This window comes from Lissotriton vulgaris, chromosome 6, assembly GCF_964263255.1.
Source record: "Lissotriton vulgaris chromosome 6, aLisVul1.2, whole genome shotgun sequence".
Lineage (NCBI taxonomy): Eukaryota > Metazoa > Chordata > Amphibia > Caudata > Salamandridae > Lissotriton > Lissotriton vulgaris.
Genome location: NC_141694.1, coordinates 128,563,497 through 128,580,685, shown reverse-complemented (window position 1 = coordinate 128,580,685; position 17,189 = coordinate 128,563,497). Strand labels below are relative to the sequence as shown.

Genomic DNA, 17,189 nt, shown 5'->3' with positions numbered 1-17,189 from the left:
ACCAAACAGCTCAGATGAAAATGTAAGATCACTGGAGAGTCACTCATGACCAGAAGTAAGAAAGGTTGTGCCTGAAATTTCCAAGGTGTATTGTCATGTCCTTTAGCATAGTTCCACCATGTACATACCAATTACATACATTTTAACCCATCCTCACAGCATAACGGTTCTACACAGGTGACCTTTTACCTAGTAGTTTACTTCTGTCTTTTCGCCAAAAAACTCTCTATACTCTATCTTAATCCCTGTACCTGACGTACAGAAACATGTCCTCAGGCACAGCAGAATTATTCTGTATAAGGGTTATCACTTTCTTTTATCTATGGCCAACAGCCAGCAATGCAGGAGTGTTTTGGTTTAGAAAAGGATTAGCGAGGGATTAGTGAATGTTTTCAAAACATATCGATTCTAGAAGAAAACCTGGAGTGACCACTTTAGTATAAAAGACCCTCACTCCCCCGTACAAAATAGAGGAGAATTCCTTCCAGGCTGGAGCGAGACTCTGCAGGCTGATCCTTCGACAGGCAGAGACCTGACACCCTTTGCGGGGTGCCATCCTTGACACAGAGACAGGGTCCTTCATTCAGAACCATCAGGTGAGGGGTTATCTCTTCTCCAGGAGATTCTTGCCTCCAATAGGATCTATCCTCACATTTACATACACATGCGTCACCTACATATCTGGGCTAGGTACATTTAGGTAGGCTATGCATCGTGGGAGTATGCCAATGCTATTGATTTATATAATCTGCTTTTATTCATCTTGTTAGCACTATGGTAGAAATGTAGCTGCTATTTACGATATTGGTGTGAGCAATCACATTTGTCCGCTTCTGTCTTTTGATTGTCGCAGCGAGTATGTTTCACACTAGACTGACGCTCGACCAATAAATAATTATTGAAACCATCCCAATGGTCATTCTATGTGAACTCTGAGAAATGTAAGCATGAGTGACTGGGCGAAAGATGCCGTAGTGTTTTCCAGGATACCTGAGGAATCAGGGTTGTCATGTTCAGTGGTTAACAGAAACCACACACACCACTATAGAATACAGGGGGGTGGTAGTGGCACCTTAGAGCTAGCTGGTGTAACGGCTGACTCATTCTGTGGGGGTGTCCAGAGTCTATCTGCTCACCAAGCCCTCAGTTTAGGTCATCCAAAATGCGCAGGTCCTGGGGGGGCGTCCTAGGAGCTACACAACAGTATGAAACACAGGACACGGAAGCAAGCTTTCTCCAGAGCAGCTCCTAAACTCTGGATCTCCATGCCTCTATCCAATAGCAAGGTGCCCCATGGACAGGGCGCCTTCCTAATGGAGGAATTCAGACATCATCTTCTAGGCTGAACTCAAGACCTTCTTAAGAGTATTGCGCATGAGGTTGATTAAAGTCCTTTATACCCTTATCAAACAGTCCAGCAAGGTACCACTGCTGATTTTTTTAGAATGTACTTATTTTACTGCACAACATGTTAACATGAAGTAGTTGTGTACATTGTGCTACCTTCTCTCTTGATGATCTACAAACTATTTACCATAAACGTAGGTTAATCTCCTCTGCTCCAACAATAATCCGGAAAAGAGAAACATTTTCCAATCAACAGGCTTCCATGACCTGCTTTGCCCTACTAGGTTTTCGCTCCATGAACATGGTCCTGATTCACAAACCTTTTCTGCACATAAGCTAAATGGTCTGCAGATATTTACAAATCTCTATGGCACATTCAACATTTTATAAAGAGATGGGAAAATGGGTGTTTCCAGACGAGGGCATGAGGAATGTTAGGAACGCCTGCAACAATTTAACATAATGGGCATTCACAAACATTGTCAATGACTCTGTACATCGTAATTGCATACCTTCCTTTAATTCTAGGAAAAGGCTGGAGTAAGAGTGCAAATCCAGTATGTAAGAACCCCAATTTTCAGGGTGTGTGATATAAGGGATTCTTACAGCAGTTTGCTCTTAAGTTTAACTGAGATGAAAACTGAGACAAAAGTCTAACTTTACTACTCGTAAATGCCATTTGTGAATACTGAAGTCGTAAAGTTAAACTTTCATCTCAGTTTATGATTGTGAATCGGCCCCCAAGATTCCTCCCTGGTCTTATCCATAATTTCCAGACTCACCATCTCTTTGCCGCAACACAATACCATCTCTTAGAATTGGATTTGGTCTCACTTTACTATAAGGCTTGCGATTAAAGTCCCAAATGCCTGTTCATAGGCGAAGTACAAACTCCATTAGGTTAACTAAATTATAGACCCAAAATACTGCTTCTTTTTTAGCATGTTCATTGAGATAAGGCCATTCTCTCTTTTAGCAAAGTGAAATAAACAGCAGAAATCAGAAAGAAATTAAATTAGCCTCGTGACTCACCAATCTGTGTTTAAAGAGACAATATGATTATGCTGCACTCTCGTGTACTGGAAACACCATATTCTCATGACCAACCATGCAACATGATCTCAACATTCACCTTCTTCTCCAGGTTGGAATGGAAGCAAAGTGTGCATGCCTAGTATGTGAACAGCAGCTGCACTCTTAGATGCAGTAATCAACAGTAGGGACAACCAGGACTATGTCTCCACCTACTGCAACACCAGGAACCCTTCACAGATGCTGATTCCATCATTCAGCAGAATCAGGATTACCTCTTAAGAGTATTACATCTGTGCACCTTAGTTTTTGTGCTAATCAATATCCCTTATGTGGTAAGAATATCCATGCGGTCAAACCAGCGACATTTAAAGTCACTTCACAATACCTAACACAGTAGACAATACTCCTTACAATACCACCATCTGCATAACTGTGATTTGACCGGACTGAGTGAATTTATGGAGTTGGAAGAGGTACACCTCTCCCAAATGAATAACCCCATTTCTGACACAGAATACTTACCCCATGCGCTCACTGCCTGCACTGACTTGCAGGGGTGTCACAGTCAATATGTCTCTGCACTCAATGCCACCGCTGATAACATGGGGGTGTCCCTGTTATTACCCCTATATTCATACTGCCAGCCATGAGTTGTTGGAGTGTCACAGTTATCACCCAGCACCACTGAGTAACACAGAATATTCATATTGTGATGACTGTCAGTCCGACAGTCATCACAATATGAATACTCTGTGTTTCGTATTGCGCTTTCTGCCACAGCCTGGCGGATTTGTTTTATTGTAAATACCAGCTTACTTGTATCACTTTTTATGGTAACACCCACCTCGGAATGATGAAATGCTGAGCCCAAACACCGAGTGTAAAAGGTGACTCGCTGGATGGACAGTGTCGCTGCAGAGAGATCGGCAGCAGGTGCGCTGACCTCCTAAACTATCTTACGCTTGCTAAGCATACCATTACCCCAAAGAAGCCAGAGTCTCGCGCGCTCCCCCCCCCCCCAGCCAAGGTTCCACAGAAGGGTCTCCTCCGGTCAGTCAGTCAGTCAGTCAGTCAAATTAACTTTATTCGATTCGGTTAAAATCATGCAAAGAACATAAAAACAATATTATATACAATATTATATACTAGTAAAATAGAATTAAACTGGGTCTCCTCCGGTCAGTTTCACCGAGAGTTACTGTAAGTAAGCGCACTGAAGCAACAGGGACTTGACGTATAACTCTAGCGCTAAAAAAAACTCACAATAAATAAACATACATGGTGGACATGCACCGCGTTCATTCTTATATTAACTCTATTTCTAATGTATTGCAAACAGTTTCCAGCTAGGCTTCCGAGAACAGCATTTACGCACTGAACAATCTAATCTGATCTTCGCTTTGGGTTTACACGAAAACTTGACAAATGACATTTTTATGTATTCAGTAATCTACAGCAAACAGATAACAGATAACACTGCCACAAGGCCGGTTCTATGCCAATCCCGGCAGCCTGGAGTTATCCAAATGTAAGCACCGGTAAATATTCTTCCTGCTCCATCATTTCGCAGGAAAAAAACAAGCCTAAATTGTAATAACTTGCTTTTGTGTAGCAATTGGTACCACGATCTCGAGAGATCCTAACAATGAAAAGTAACAGCGGTACTATTCCCCAACCAATGGCATTCGTTTTATAGTATCTGGGAGGATGAAAGGCTGAGCAGGCCCGACTGGGGTTCTAAAGATGGGTCCAAAAGCTTTACAGACATTTCTACAGACGCGTAAACTCGCCCAGCACTGATGGTAACCCATGCCCTTGGCGCTAGGTGACAACTCTCTCTACTTCTAGCCAGAGTGGAATATTCCAGAGTTCAGAAACTTTATCCAGCCTCCCAAAATGTTTAACACTGCCCCCCATTACCAGAAACAACACCTCGCAAGTTCATTTGGCGCTACACATAGAATACATGCATTAATTAAATATATCTGCGAGCCCTATTAGAAAGAAAAAATAAAGACTTAACACGAAACTGTCATATCAAATTGGTTTCAAATTTACACTTTTCCTCCCCGAAAGGAGTGCCCTAAAATGCCAAGCAGAGACTGACCATATTTCAGAGCACTTCCCCTTCCGTCTGTGGGCGCCGCGCCGCATTGTTTATGTAGCGCCCAGAGGCCGGCACAGGTGGTCGCAGGCGCTGGGTTCTCGCTCTTTCGCCTGGACCCGGATCAGGGAGCTGGTTTGGCGGCTGCCGGAAGCGTCTCCCTGGCGCGGAAAGGGAGTGCGTGTGACACGCAGCGCAGGTAGGACGGGCTGTCGTGCCGTGTGTCACACACGGTGCACAAACACTGCTGCGTAGCAACCACCTTGAGAGGAACCCTGCGGGCTGTGGGCGCTGCAGCGGCGGCGGTGCGGACCGGCTGGGGTGGGTGACTGACTGAAGGAGGCCCCTGCACGGCCCCCGTCTCCCGCCAGCGACCCCTCGCTCCTGGAGGGAATCCCCACCTCACCTGGCACACGTCACAGCCCTCACTCCATCAACAATGTAAACAAACCCCACGACTGGAGATTGAATATCAACTCTGCTCTGGCGGAATATTACCCTTGCCGTCCAACCACCTCCTGCCCCAGACACAGAGCTTGAGTGACTTTACAGCTCGTACATTTGCATTTTTTTTTGTCTGTTATACAACTTGTACATTTGCAATTTTTTTCTGTTTGTATCTCGGATGTAACTCATGTAATCCAAAGTCCTTATGTAACGCAACTGGTTCTTTTGTAAAGCGCTCTGACACCTTCGGGTAATGTTCGCGCTATAGAAAATCGCATTAAATAAATACAAATAAATAAAGAGCCTCGCAAACACCTTTATTTTCCTTTCACTGACACACTGACCTGCTTGGAAACACATGTTGTTAGGTTATTGACTGCTATAAAAACACACAGGCGGGACCCCAAACAAGGTGGGCAGGTCACAGCAATGCAGCCACTACAACCCCAGTCCCACTACTAGATGCAGTCCAGTGGGAAGGTTCTAGCCCTAATATTTGGAGGTTTGATTTCTAATCCTAGGTTCACTATGTGACATGCGTGATCTTGGGCAATCACATTTTGAACTTATTCCTCTGCTCCTGTTTTTTGTTGCAATGATTAGAAGTACTTGAATCATGCTGAGCACGGTAGTAAGTGTAAGGAAATAGGTTTTTTTTCAGGTTTACCCCCACTTTTTGCCCACATTTTGAACAATGGGTGCTGGTGTAATGGCTTTGAAATCCCCTGAGCCCTGCTAGACTAACAAGCAGTGGCAAAGCCAATCGGTCTCGCCTATGCAACTTCTATTGGCTTTGTCAATTTTTTTTAAAGATTTGCTACACAGCAGGTAAGCCTGCTGTACAACACGGCTTGAAGAAAAAAGTCAACACTGGCCACATCATAACACATTTTTTAAAACTTTAAGCCATGCGTTGCTGTGAAACATAGCTAAATAACATTGACAAAGCCAATAGATGTTGCATCTATGACACCGATTGGCTCTGCCATTCATTCAACACCGACTGCGGAAGGAGGGCGCGAAATCAAGCTAAGCTGTACATTGACTCTATCATGTCTTAAAGGCTGTAGTGTATGATGTACAAATTTAATCTGTTGTTTATGGCTATTTAATGGATTATCCCAAATAAAGTGTGATTTGAGTAGAAAAGCATAACTCATGCTGTGTCATGTCATGCTCGAAATTGTCTTTATTTTTTCAAAAATTAGAGTAGAAAAAAATGGGGTGGTTGGATTTGCTAACGATAACAGGAAAAATATAATTTTGAAGTCAAATTTCGAATATTTGGCTTTTGTTTTCCTTATTAGGTTTTACTGCAGAGAATAAAGTATACATATTTACATTTTTTCAGAAAGTGTGGGTGTGGAGGGTGTTGAAGCAGGAGGAGGAGATGGCGTTGACTTGCTTCGTCGTTGAGAGCGTTGAGTCGAGGATGATTCCCAGCTTGCGTGCGTGGTCGGTGGGTGTCGGGGCTGCCCCCAGTGCCGTCGGCCACCAGGAGTCGTCCCTGGCTAATCTTCATCCAATCGGCGACGGCCTTCATTCCTTCATGGAGGCTGGCTTTGGCGGTGATGGGGTCCTTGGTCAGGGAGAGGATCAGTTGAATGTCGTCGGCATAGGAGATTATGTTGAGGTCGTGCTGTCGGGCGACGTGTGCAAGCGGGGCATGTAAATGTTGAACAGTGTTGGGCTGAGGGAGGATCCCTGGGGTACGGCACAGATGATCTTGGAGGCTTTGGAACGGAATGGGGGAGGCGGACGCTCTGGGTTCTGCCGGAGAGGAAGGAGGTGGTCCATTCCAGAGCCTTGTCTCAGATCCCTGCGGCGTGGAGGCGTGCGCGTAGAGTGCAGTGGCTGGCGGTATCGAAGGCGGCAGAGAGGTCTAGGAGGATGAGTGCTGCGGTCTCGCCGTTGTCCAGCAGGGTCCTGATGTCATCGGAGGCGACGATGAGGGCAGTCTTTGTGCTGTGGTTGCTGCGGAAACCTGACTGGGAAGGGTCCAGGATTCTGTTTCCTTCGAGGTATCGGGTCAGCTGTCTGTTGACCATTTTCTTGATGACCTTGGCCAGGAAGGGGAGCAGAGAGATGGGCCGGAAATTCTTGAGGTCTCTTGGGTCTGCCTTAGGTTTTTTGAGTAGGGTGTTGATCTTGGCGTGTTTCCAGCTCTCTGGGAAGGACACGGTCTCGAGGGAGAGATTGATGACGTTGTTCAGGTGGGGTGCGATGGAGCTGCTTGCTTTGTTGAAGACGTGGTGCGGGGATGGGTCTGACGGAGAGCCGGAGTGGAATGTGCTCATGGTCTTGATGGTGTCATTGACGCTCATGCTGGCCCAGGCTAGCAGGGGGTCGTGGTCGATGGTATGCGGAGAGTCTGTTGTGTTGGTGTCTGTTAGGGCTGTCTGGGTGTTGAAGCTGTTGTGGATGTCTGCTATCTTGTGGTGGAAGAAGGTGGCGAGGGAGTCACACAGGGCTTGTGACGGCGGGATGTGCGGTTCTGTCTCAGCTTTGGTATTTGCCGTGACCTCCCTTTAAAATGACCAGTGTGTTTCAAGGTGTGTGAAATACTCGGACTCTCAGACAATCCATGAGAAACTATGGAGCAGGAAAGGCGACTCTCTGCCCGTGAATAAAGGTGCAACTCCTGAAAAATCCCTACTGCAAGCCCTTTTGGAGTCACAGCAGGAATCTAGGGTGAGGCTGAACGGTCTCTGGTTGCAAGGCTTGCAGAATGCAAAGTGCTTAAAGGAAAGCCGAAAAAATAACTAACAATAAATATATAAATATAAATGCATCTTTTTACTCTAGGTGCTTCCTTTAGCTTCCCTTAGCACTGAGTACTTTGTGAAAAACAGTAATTAAGTAGCTTTGCAAACATTACATATGTGATTTGCAGTGTGCTGGAGAGCACACGAAACAGAAGGCTGGAAAGAAATACAAAGGGAGCAGCAACAATGGGAGGAGGGAGTAGGGTTGAAGGAAAGGGACTGCAGAGACACACACTCCAAGAGTGCATGTAAAAGGCACATTAAAAAAAGGCCACCTGGAGCCTGCAGCCAATGGAAGGACACTAGACACAGGAAGCAGTACTTGGTCCATGCTCACAGGCAGAAACACACACCAAGCTCCAGGAAGAAACGAAGGCGAGGAGTAGACTCTGACCAATAAGAAGCAAGGAAGTACGAGTGATGTTGGAGCCAACCAATGGTAAGCAGTGGTAAGTAAGGGGTGGGCTCTAACCCCTTTTAGATGTATTTTTATTTACAAGAGATTTTGCAAAGGCTGTGCAGGAGAAACCTAAAAAGGACTGATGTCATTACACAATGCTGACTAACTACTTGTTCAATCAGGAAATGAGCACTACACTCACCTAGCAGCCCATATTGCACCCCAGGCATAATAATGGTGTGTGCCCAATTATAATACTCAACAAAGAGCTATCTACACGCATCTTACACATGGATGACCATGTGATTAAATCCATCTTGTGTATTAATTTGTTTCTGGAAAGATTATTTAGTGACAAGTGGGATTACTATGTGAGTTGTACACTTTGCTATTCAACGTTATTGAAAATATTGAGTACAGTGTACTGATTTAGTTCTCAAAAACATCCCCAAAGCATTGACTTTGCCGTAAATATAGAGACATGAGGCTGTAACACCTGAGACTCAATTGCAGATTCTGAATCAAAAACCTAGGCTAAAATGATGGCCTCTACACTAGATCAAATAGTGTCATTCTGGGCAAACTTTACATCACTGTCTAACATTGTCCTTAAATGCAAACTGAGGGAACACATTCCACCCTGCCCTCCCCCATCAAAAAAACCATCTCCAAAAAAGCTGTATGTAAATAAAATTAAAAAATCAACCTCCACCAAAAATAATAATAATAATCCACATTTGTAAAGAGCGAACAATCACCCGTCTCTAGGCGCTAGGGGCCGTCAGGAAGATTAAGCAAGCTAATGCCCAGAGTCACATGGTGCTGGGCTAATCTGCCGCCGGTGCTGGGGATCGAACCATGAACCCCAGAGTCCAGCGTCAGTCGCCCTGGCCGTGGCGCCACACCTCTCCCTTGTATAACTTGTAAAGCATTAAAGTGAAACAAAAATTGCAAAACATAATAATCTTTTATTTATTTCAAGCAGTCTTGTCACGCTTTCATCTATTCTGAGGTGTAAATAATGAGATTTTAGATGACCTGGCTCAAGCGTTGGGGTTTACAAGACCCTGGGCGCATTTCATGCTCTCGCTTAGAATTTTTTGGCTTACTGATATCTATTAGTTACTCAGGTGTAACGCAAAGACAGCAGAGAGAGAGCAATATTTAATATTTTGAGATAGCTCATGACATTTGAAAACATCTGAAGACTACATATATTTCTATATTTAAATGGTTAGTTATGTTACACAAAGCAAGTGTGTCCCTTCACACACAAATCCAGGTTCAGGCAAATTGGGCATCTTCTCCTGTATATGTTTGTGCCACTCGTCCAGTTTTGTGCCACCAGTGGGTCCGTGTGAAGCTACAAGTCTGTTTAATGCAGCTTCCTCACCAGAACATTTAAGATGCATCGAATCTCCACTAAACCAGCATTATTGTGAGCCACTGATATGGAGAGATACATACCCACTGTACTTATGCACACACTGCACACCTCTGTGCTTTTACTGTGTGCAGAGGCAAAGTTCAGCAGGGGACTAAAGATGATGTGGTCTCCTCAAATTCATACCTGCCCTCCAAAGAAAATATTATTTTACTTTATTGATGAAACTGCCAGTTGGTTACCCTGATGTGAGTGGTACCCATGGCCTACTTGTCTCCATGGGACCCAGGACATACACATACATCTATGCACAAACACTACGTACCGCTGATCTAAGTGTCCCCATGTCACATTCAGCTGCTCCTGATTTGTATTTATTTTTAACTAATCCCTGTTTCATTCTAGGGGTTGTAATCGTATTATCCACAAGGACTGAAAAACTCCAGTATGAAAAGTGCCAGTGAAGGGGAAAAAACACGGCAGGGAAAAGGGGTCACATAGAACATGTAGCCACTTGACAGCTATTAATAAATAGAAAATTGGTGTGGGAGCACACTGCTTCACCTCCCAGCAGGGTCGCCCCTAAGCATCATGGTAGATGTAGTCCGACAAGTGAGTACACTTGCAAAGTCTTTGGAGTGTTTCACCAGGTGGGTGCAGATTAGTGCTGGCCATCTCTGGACACGTGTTTCTAGATTATTATCTGTCATCAGCAGAGATTAGGCATTATTTGGGGTTGCTGAGCAGGCTGCCGTATCCTTGGAACGTAGTATCTCTCCCGGCGCGCAGGTGCCTCTCCACGAGCTCGTCAGCCCACAGCGGCTCGAGGGAGCCTTCAAGTAGAAAATTGGTGTGGGAGCACACTGCTTCACCTCCCAGCAGGGTCGCCCCTAAGCATCATGGTAGATGTAGTCCGACAAGTGAGTACACTTGCAAAGTCTTTGGAGTGTTTCACCAGGTGGGTGCAGATTAGTGCTGGCCATCTCTGGACACGTGTTTCTAGATTATTATCTGTCATCAGCAGAGATTAGGCATTATTTGGGGTTGCTGAGCAGGCTGCCGTATCCTTGGAACGTAGTATCTCTCCCGGCGCGCAGGTGCCTCTCCACGAGCTCGTCAGCCCACAGCGGCTCGAGGGAGCCTTCAAGTAGAACACTGCCTAACCCTGCTGACGAGGGTTGAAAACCCGAAACACGTGTCCAGGGATGGCGAAGACAGCGAAGATAGCAAGATCGAAAGATGATGCATCGCGAACACTCTACTACAATGACCAGAGTCCTTAGGGGCAACTTCCGCCGGTGTGTGAGTAGTGTGCGACCCCACCCCCTTTTTGTAACTTAAAGCTCCCTTGAGCAGCGGGCTGACGAGCCTGGGATCCCGCACCTACGCGCCGGAGTGGTACTATACCTGGCAGATATTGGCAGCCATCGGCGACCCCAGAACACTGCCTATCCCTGCTGACGAGGGTTGAAAACCCGAAACACGTGTCCAGGGATGGCGAAGACAGCGAAGATAGCAAGATCGAAAGATGATGCATCGCGAACACTCTACTACAATGACCAGAGTCCTTAGGGGCAACTTCCGCCGGTGTGTGAGTAGTGTGCGACCCCAACCCCTTTTTGTAACTTAAAGCTCCCTTGAGCAGCGGGCTGACGAGCCTGGGATCCCGCACCTACGCGCCGGAGTGGTACTATACCTGGCAGATATTGGCAGCCATCGGCGACCCCAGAACACTGCCTATCCCTGCTGACGAGGGTTGAAAACCCGAAACACGTGTCCAGGGATGGCGAAGACAGCGAAGATAGCAAGATCGAAAGATGATGCATCGCGAACACTCTACTACAATGACCAGAGTCCTTAGGGGCAACTTCCGCCAGTGTGTGAGTAGTGTGCGACCCCACCCCCTTTTTGTAACTTAAAGCTCCCTTGAGCAGCGGGCTGACGAGCCTGGGATCCCGCACCTACGCGCCGGAGTGGTACTATACCTGGCAGATATTGGCAGCCATCGGCGACCCCAGAACACTGCCTATCCCTGCTGAAGAGGGTTGAAAACCCGAAACACGTGTCCAGGGATGGCGAAGACAGCGAAGATAGCAAGATCGAAAGGTGATGCATCGCGAACACTCTACTACAATGACCAGAGTCCTTAGGGGCAACTTCCGCCGGTGTGTGAGTAGTGTGCGACCCCACCCCCTTTTTGTAACTTAAAGCTCCCTTGAGCAGCGGGCTGACGAGCCTGGGATCCTGCACCTACGCGCCGGAGTGGTACTATACCTGGCAGATATTGGCAGCCATCGGCGACCCCAGAACACTGCCTATCCCTGCTGACGAGGGTTGAAAACCCGAAACACGTGTCCAGGGATGGCGAAGACAGCGAAGATAGCAAGATCGAAAGATGATGCATCGCGAACACTCTACTACAATGACCAGAGTCCTTAGGGGCAACTTCCACCGGTGTGTGAGTAGTTTGCGACCCCACCCCCTTTTTGTAACTTAAAGCTCCCTTGAGCAGCGGGCTGACGAGCCTGGGATCCCGCACCTACGCGCCGGAGTGGTACTATACCTGGCAGATATTGGCAGCCATCGGCGACCCCAGAACACTGCCTATCCCTGCTGACGAGGGTTGAAAACCCGAAACACGTGTCCAGGGATGGCGAAGACAGCGAAGATAGCAAGATCGAAAGATGATGCATCGCGAACACTCTACTACAATGACCAGAGTCCTTAGGGGCAACTTCCGCCGGTGTGTGAGTAGTGTGCAACCCCACCCCCTTTTTGTAGCTATTAATAAATACACCACTTTGGCTGCCACCCTAAATTGCGAAGAGTGGCCCATGTTTTTAGGTCTCGCCTAAGCCAGCGCGCATGCACTGTTCTGCGAGGCTTTTAGTAAGGGCTTTAAACTCGGAACACTCACTCGTGAGTGTGCTTTTTTTTATCACCCGCTATTGGCCTTTGCATGCGTCTTTCTAAGAAAGACAGCATGCAATTGACCAAAGGCGGGTGCATGTCCCGCCTTCTCTCTCCCCTGGCCTAGGGAGCTCGGGAGCGAGCAGCAGCGCGGATGGGTGCCAGCTGCATACCTGACATTCTTTGAAGTGCACGGGCACCGCACTTGTTTTTTACTACAAACACGCATGTCCGCCTGTAAAACCTTCTATGAGAGGCCTCGTACTTTGAAGACATACCTGTATATTCACAGCAGCTAAAAGACAGAAATATTTGTTCCTGCGACTTACAGTACTGTCCCTCTGTCGCTAAATCAGTCTCTTGGCCACTCTGCCTTTAGACCTCTATCTCGTATCCCCCGTCTCTTGTCCTCTGTCCCTCGCCGTCTCCCCATTTCGCTCTCTCTTTCTGCGTCTCGCTGTCTCGCGCGCACACTGATCCCCTTTATCATTTGGGGAAATCAAAGATTTTCTGAGGCAGATTTAAATTATAGGTGATGAGTATGCATGGAGTTGTCCAACTGTTAGAGACTGAGATTTGGGTCCAGTCTGCAGGTCACGGGTCTAAATCACACCTAACTCACCATTTCATACTTCCGAGGTCATGTCATTGAATGTTTGAGTCGAGTGTTTGCAATATTTATCGACTGCAGGGATACATAATCGCCCGATGGTGACCAAACCAGCACACATTCATTTGCTGGCTGATTGATTAGTCGCATTTTCTTTCGGTTACTATCCTTTCCCCTTTGTGCCCCAAAGCGCCTGTGACCTAGTGAAAAGTGGTTTGCAGCGCTTTACAAAACCCCCAAACAGAAAACAGTTTGTAGCCCCCAGTGCACGTACGTGATCTTGTTCAGGCAACAAACATCTAATCCAGACACTCAAGTGTTTTCAAAATGTTGTCAGCTAATGGAATTGAGGTGCGTGGAGATTTTGCCCACGACCCCACAATTTAATAAAGTACGTAGCCGGGATTATAAAGGGTTTCCTGTTAGCTCGGAAGTTAGTTAAGAGTTTAACCGGAAGGACCACTTCACATTCTTGAGCAACAGATAACGCAAGAAAAACTTAAGTTTGCATTATATCTCATTGGAAGGATCTGTTGAATTATTTGTCACTTCCCTATCTGATGCTTGCGTTGCTGTGTCATTTGATCGTATGAACGCTTGATAAAGGAATTACTATTAAACCGCAAAATGAAATTAAGCAGTTTGTCCCTACATTAGATTGGATTGTTGCGCCCTCTGCAAATATGTCAATGAAACTTGCAAGCAGACCACTAGTTATTGTTTGACTCTGGTCGTGTATCAGCACGGCACCCTCTTCATGTGGACAAGTGCTTCACGTTTCATCTCAGATTGCAATAAAAATCAAAACTGACTGAGTGCAAACCAGCTTAAAAACACGCCTGTAAATCTTTCTTTTCAGGAATTTGCCTGTGCCGCAGAGCCCGTCACTGCCTATTATTTTAACTACTTTGGAGCTGTCGTCAATAACCCGTGCCATCCCGTCCCCGCCCATGGCTGCCTCTTATTTTCAGTCAACTGATGAAAGAGTTTATTCAGATTTATGCAAACTAGCTTGATTTAAAAGCTACAGTCATGGACAGAAAGTGGCACCAGTTAAAAATTGGAAAATGTATTTTGATACACGCTGTATTTTTCGTTTATAAACACACTGTTTACTTTGTATACCTAAGCTCGGCTTTTTAGAATGTTGTCTCTTTTGTCTTTTGTAAGCAAACATGCTTCAATGACGGCATTATTATTTGGAACTAACCACTTATAAGGTCCCAAAGGCGAGACCTATTGGCTATACCACTGCTTGTTCTTATATGCCATAATATCAACCAGGCTTCGGGCCTTATCTTATCTTATCTTATCCAGAATTTGTACAGTGCACATGCACCCGAGGGTTTCATGGCGCTAACCAACAGTGCTAGGAACTAAACCCAGGGGGAAGAGAGGATAGTTACGCCAAGGTCTGCACAAAGAGCCATGTTTTAAGTTGCTGCCTAAACTGGAGAAGAGTGGTAGAGGAACGAATCTCCAGGGTGAGGGTGTTCCATAGCTTGGTAGCAAGCGTGGCAAACCTACGTCCTCCCTTGCGTTGGAATTTGAAGAGGGGAATGATCAGGAGGGTTTGAGAGGCAGACCGTAGATTGCGTGAAGGGATGTATTTAGGCAGAAGATCCTGAATAAACTTGGTGCTACGAACATTAAGGGCTTTGAACGTCATGCAGGCAGTTTTGAAGAGAGTGCGTTGTACAACAGGAAGCCAATGCAATTGCTTGAGCAGTGGTCTAGCAGATTGCCAACGAGGGAGGCGATAGATAAGTCTGACAGCTTGGTTCTGAGCCAGCTGCAGACGCTTGCTGAGGGCAACCGGGAGGCCGAGGTAAATTGCGTTAGAGTAATCTAAGTGCGACAGCACCAGGGCCATTACAACCTGGGTCACGGCGGATTGGGAAAACAGTCGGCTGATCTTTATTCTGCGAAGCTGGAAAAAGCATGAAGACACTACCGCATTGACTTGAGGTCTCAATGAGAGCTCATCATCAATCTGAACCCCCAAGCTTTTCACAGATTTGGATGGATTGGGAGGGGGGCCAAGTTTAGAAGGCCAGTAATGTGGTCCCCAAAAAGCTTACTTTTACCAAAAAGAACCAATTCTGTCTTTCCAGGATTCAGCTTGAGATGGTTACTGTCCATCCATTGACCTATAAAAAGCAGGGTGGATTTAAATTGAAGGACAGATTCAGGGGAGTCGTCGATATTGAAGGTGAGTTGCAGATCGTCTGCATAGTTGAAGGTGGTCACTTTAAAGGATTTTAATAGGTTCAACAGAGGCAACATGTAAATGTTAAACAGGATCGGTGATAAGGAAAAGCCCTGCGGAACTCCGCAGGTAGTGTACAGTTTAGATGAGGAAAAGGGGGGAAGACCTACAGATTGGGAACGGGAACTGAGGAAAGACCTAACCCATTCGTGAGCGAGGCCACATATTGCGGCTAGTTTGGCACGGTCGAGAAGGATGTCATGGTCGACCGTGTCAAACGCGGCCGACAAATCGAGCAGAACCAATGCCTGGGGAATGCCTAGGTCTGCATTGTGGCGTAGAGAATCCAGGACTGCTGTAATAACTGCTTCGGTGGAGTGGGCTGGGCGAAATCCTGCTTGGGCAGGGTCTAAAAAATCCGACTGTTCAATGAAGTAAGAAAGATGAGAGGTGACGTGAGCTTCCAGGACTTTCGCTAGATAAGGTAACATAGAGATGGGCCTATAGTTGGATAATATGGCAGGGTCCCAGCCTGGCTTCCTCTGTAGTGGTACAACCACAGCCTCTTTAAAGGAGCTCGGCACCACGCCCGATACTAGGGAGCTGTTAAGAGAACTCAATATGGGCAGGGGAAGGGCAGTGATCACCTTTTTAAAGATCTGGGGTGGACAACAGTCATGAGGGGAGCCTGACTTGACCCTAGTTATCAGGGCAAGTAGGGACGGAACATCCAGCAGAGGGAAGGAATCAAGGGAAGAAGTATTGGAAATCAAGGTGGCGTCATGGGGAGTAGGAAGGGTAACTGGGATGCTGGACTTGATGAGCTTGATTTTATCTTGAAAATATTTATTGAGAGTATTACAAAATTCTTGTGTGGCTTTAGGTTTGGGCTGGGTTCTTGCTGGTTTAGTGAGTTTGTCAACAATGGAAAAAATGTCCTTCGACCTATTGAGAGAGTTTTCAATAATGTTGTAAAAAAATTCCGCTTTGGCTAATAGAACGGCCTTCATATAGGTAGAGCGAGCAGCCAAATATTGGGTTTTCACGGAGGGATCATAATTCCTTCTCCACTCGCGTTCCTTCTGACGGACATTAAGTTTCTTAGCCCGGAGGTCAGGGGAAAACCATTTATGAGCGTCAGAATGACGCAAAGTTTTCGACATTTTTGGGGGGCATGTATTTTACTGGCTTTAACCAGCCATTCAGCTGCAGATAGATCGGGATCGTCATTATTGGCGGGGACTGAATTCTGCAGACTATCAAGAAAAGCAGGAATGTCCGAAGAGCCCCATTTCATAATCATACCTTTATTAATTTCAACTTTAATGAAAGGTTTAGGGATGAAGATGGAGAATTGAATCAAAAAGTGATCAGACCATATACAGGGCGAGACCGTGGGGAGTGAAACGCTAAGATTAGAGCTCCAAATCTGATCCAGCGTATGTCCTTTAATATGTGTGGCAACATCAATATGGTGGCTAAAATTAAGTCCTGTGAGTAGTCCCTAAATTCGCTTGCTGCCGAGTCTCCAGACCCATTATCCAGCCAGTAATTGAAGTCACCAACCATCAAAATCTTAGTGTAGTCAGTGACCAACATAGCCAACTGATCGCACAGAGAGAGTGGGAAAGAAGGCATACTTTTAGGGGGTCTGTACATTAATATATAGAGAAAGGTTCCTGACCCAGAGTCAAACCTAATCACCAAATTGTCGACTGCTGGGAGGTCGAGAGACGTCAATTTGGTAAATGCTAAATGTTTTTTTATGATGGCAGCAACTCCGCCACCCATTTTACCTGGGGCTCGATCTACCTGTAAGATATAGTAATTCTTAGGAAGGGCTGCTAGAATGTCAGGTGAGGAGTCCGCGTTGAGCCACGTCTCTGAGAGAAAGAGAATATTGGGTTTTTGATCGGCTAAAAAAAGAAAAATGTCCAATTGATGCTTTACTAACGATCTCGTGTTAAGAAAACAGATG

At 46.1% G+C, this 17,189-nt stretch overlaps 1 protein-coding gene across 1 annotated transcript in view; it reads right to left on the bottom strand.

Annotated features, from left to right (window-relative positions):
- TOGARAM2 (TOG array regulator of axonemal microtubules 2) overlaps positions 1–4,671 on the bottom strand; it is a 477,994-nt gene extending 473,323 nt beyond the window's left edge. The window contains exon 1 of the mRNA XM_086926146.1: positions 4,490–4,671. The gene's annotated coding sequence lies outside the window, so the exon portion shown is untranslated. The remainder of the gene's footprint in view (positions 1–4,489) is intronic.
- Between the last annotated feature and the right edge of the window lie 12,518 nt (positions 4,672–17,189).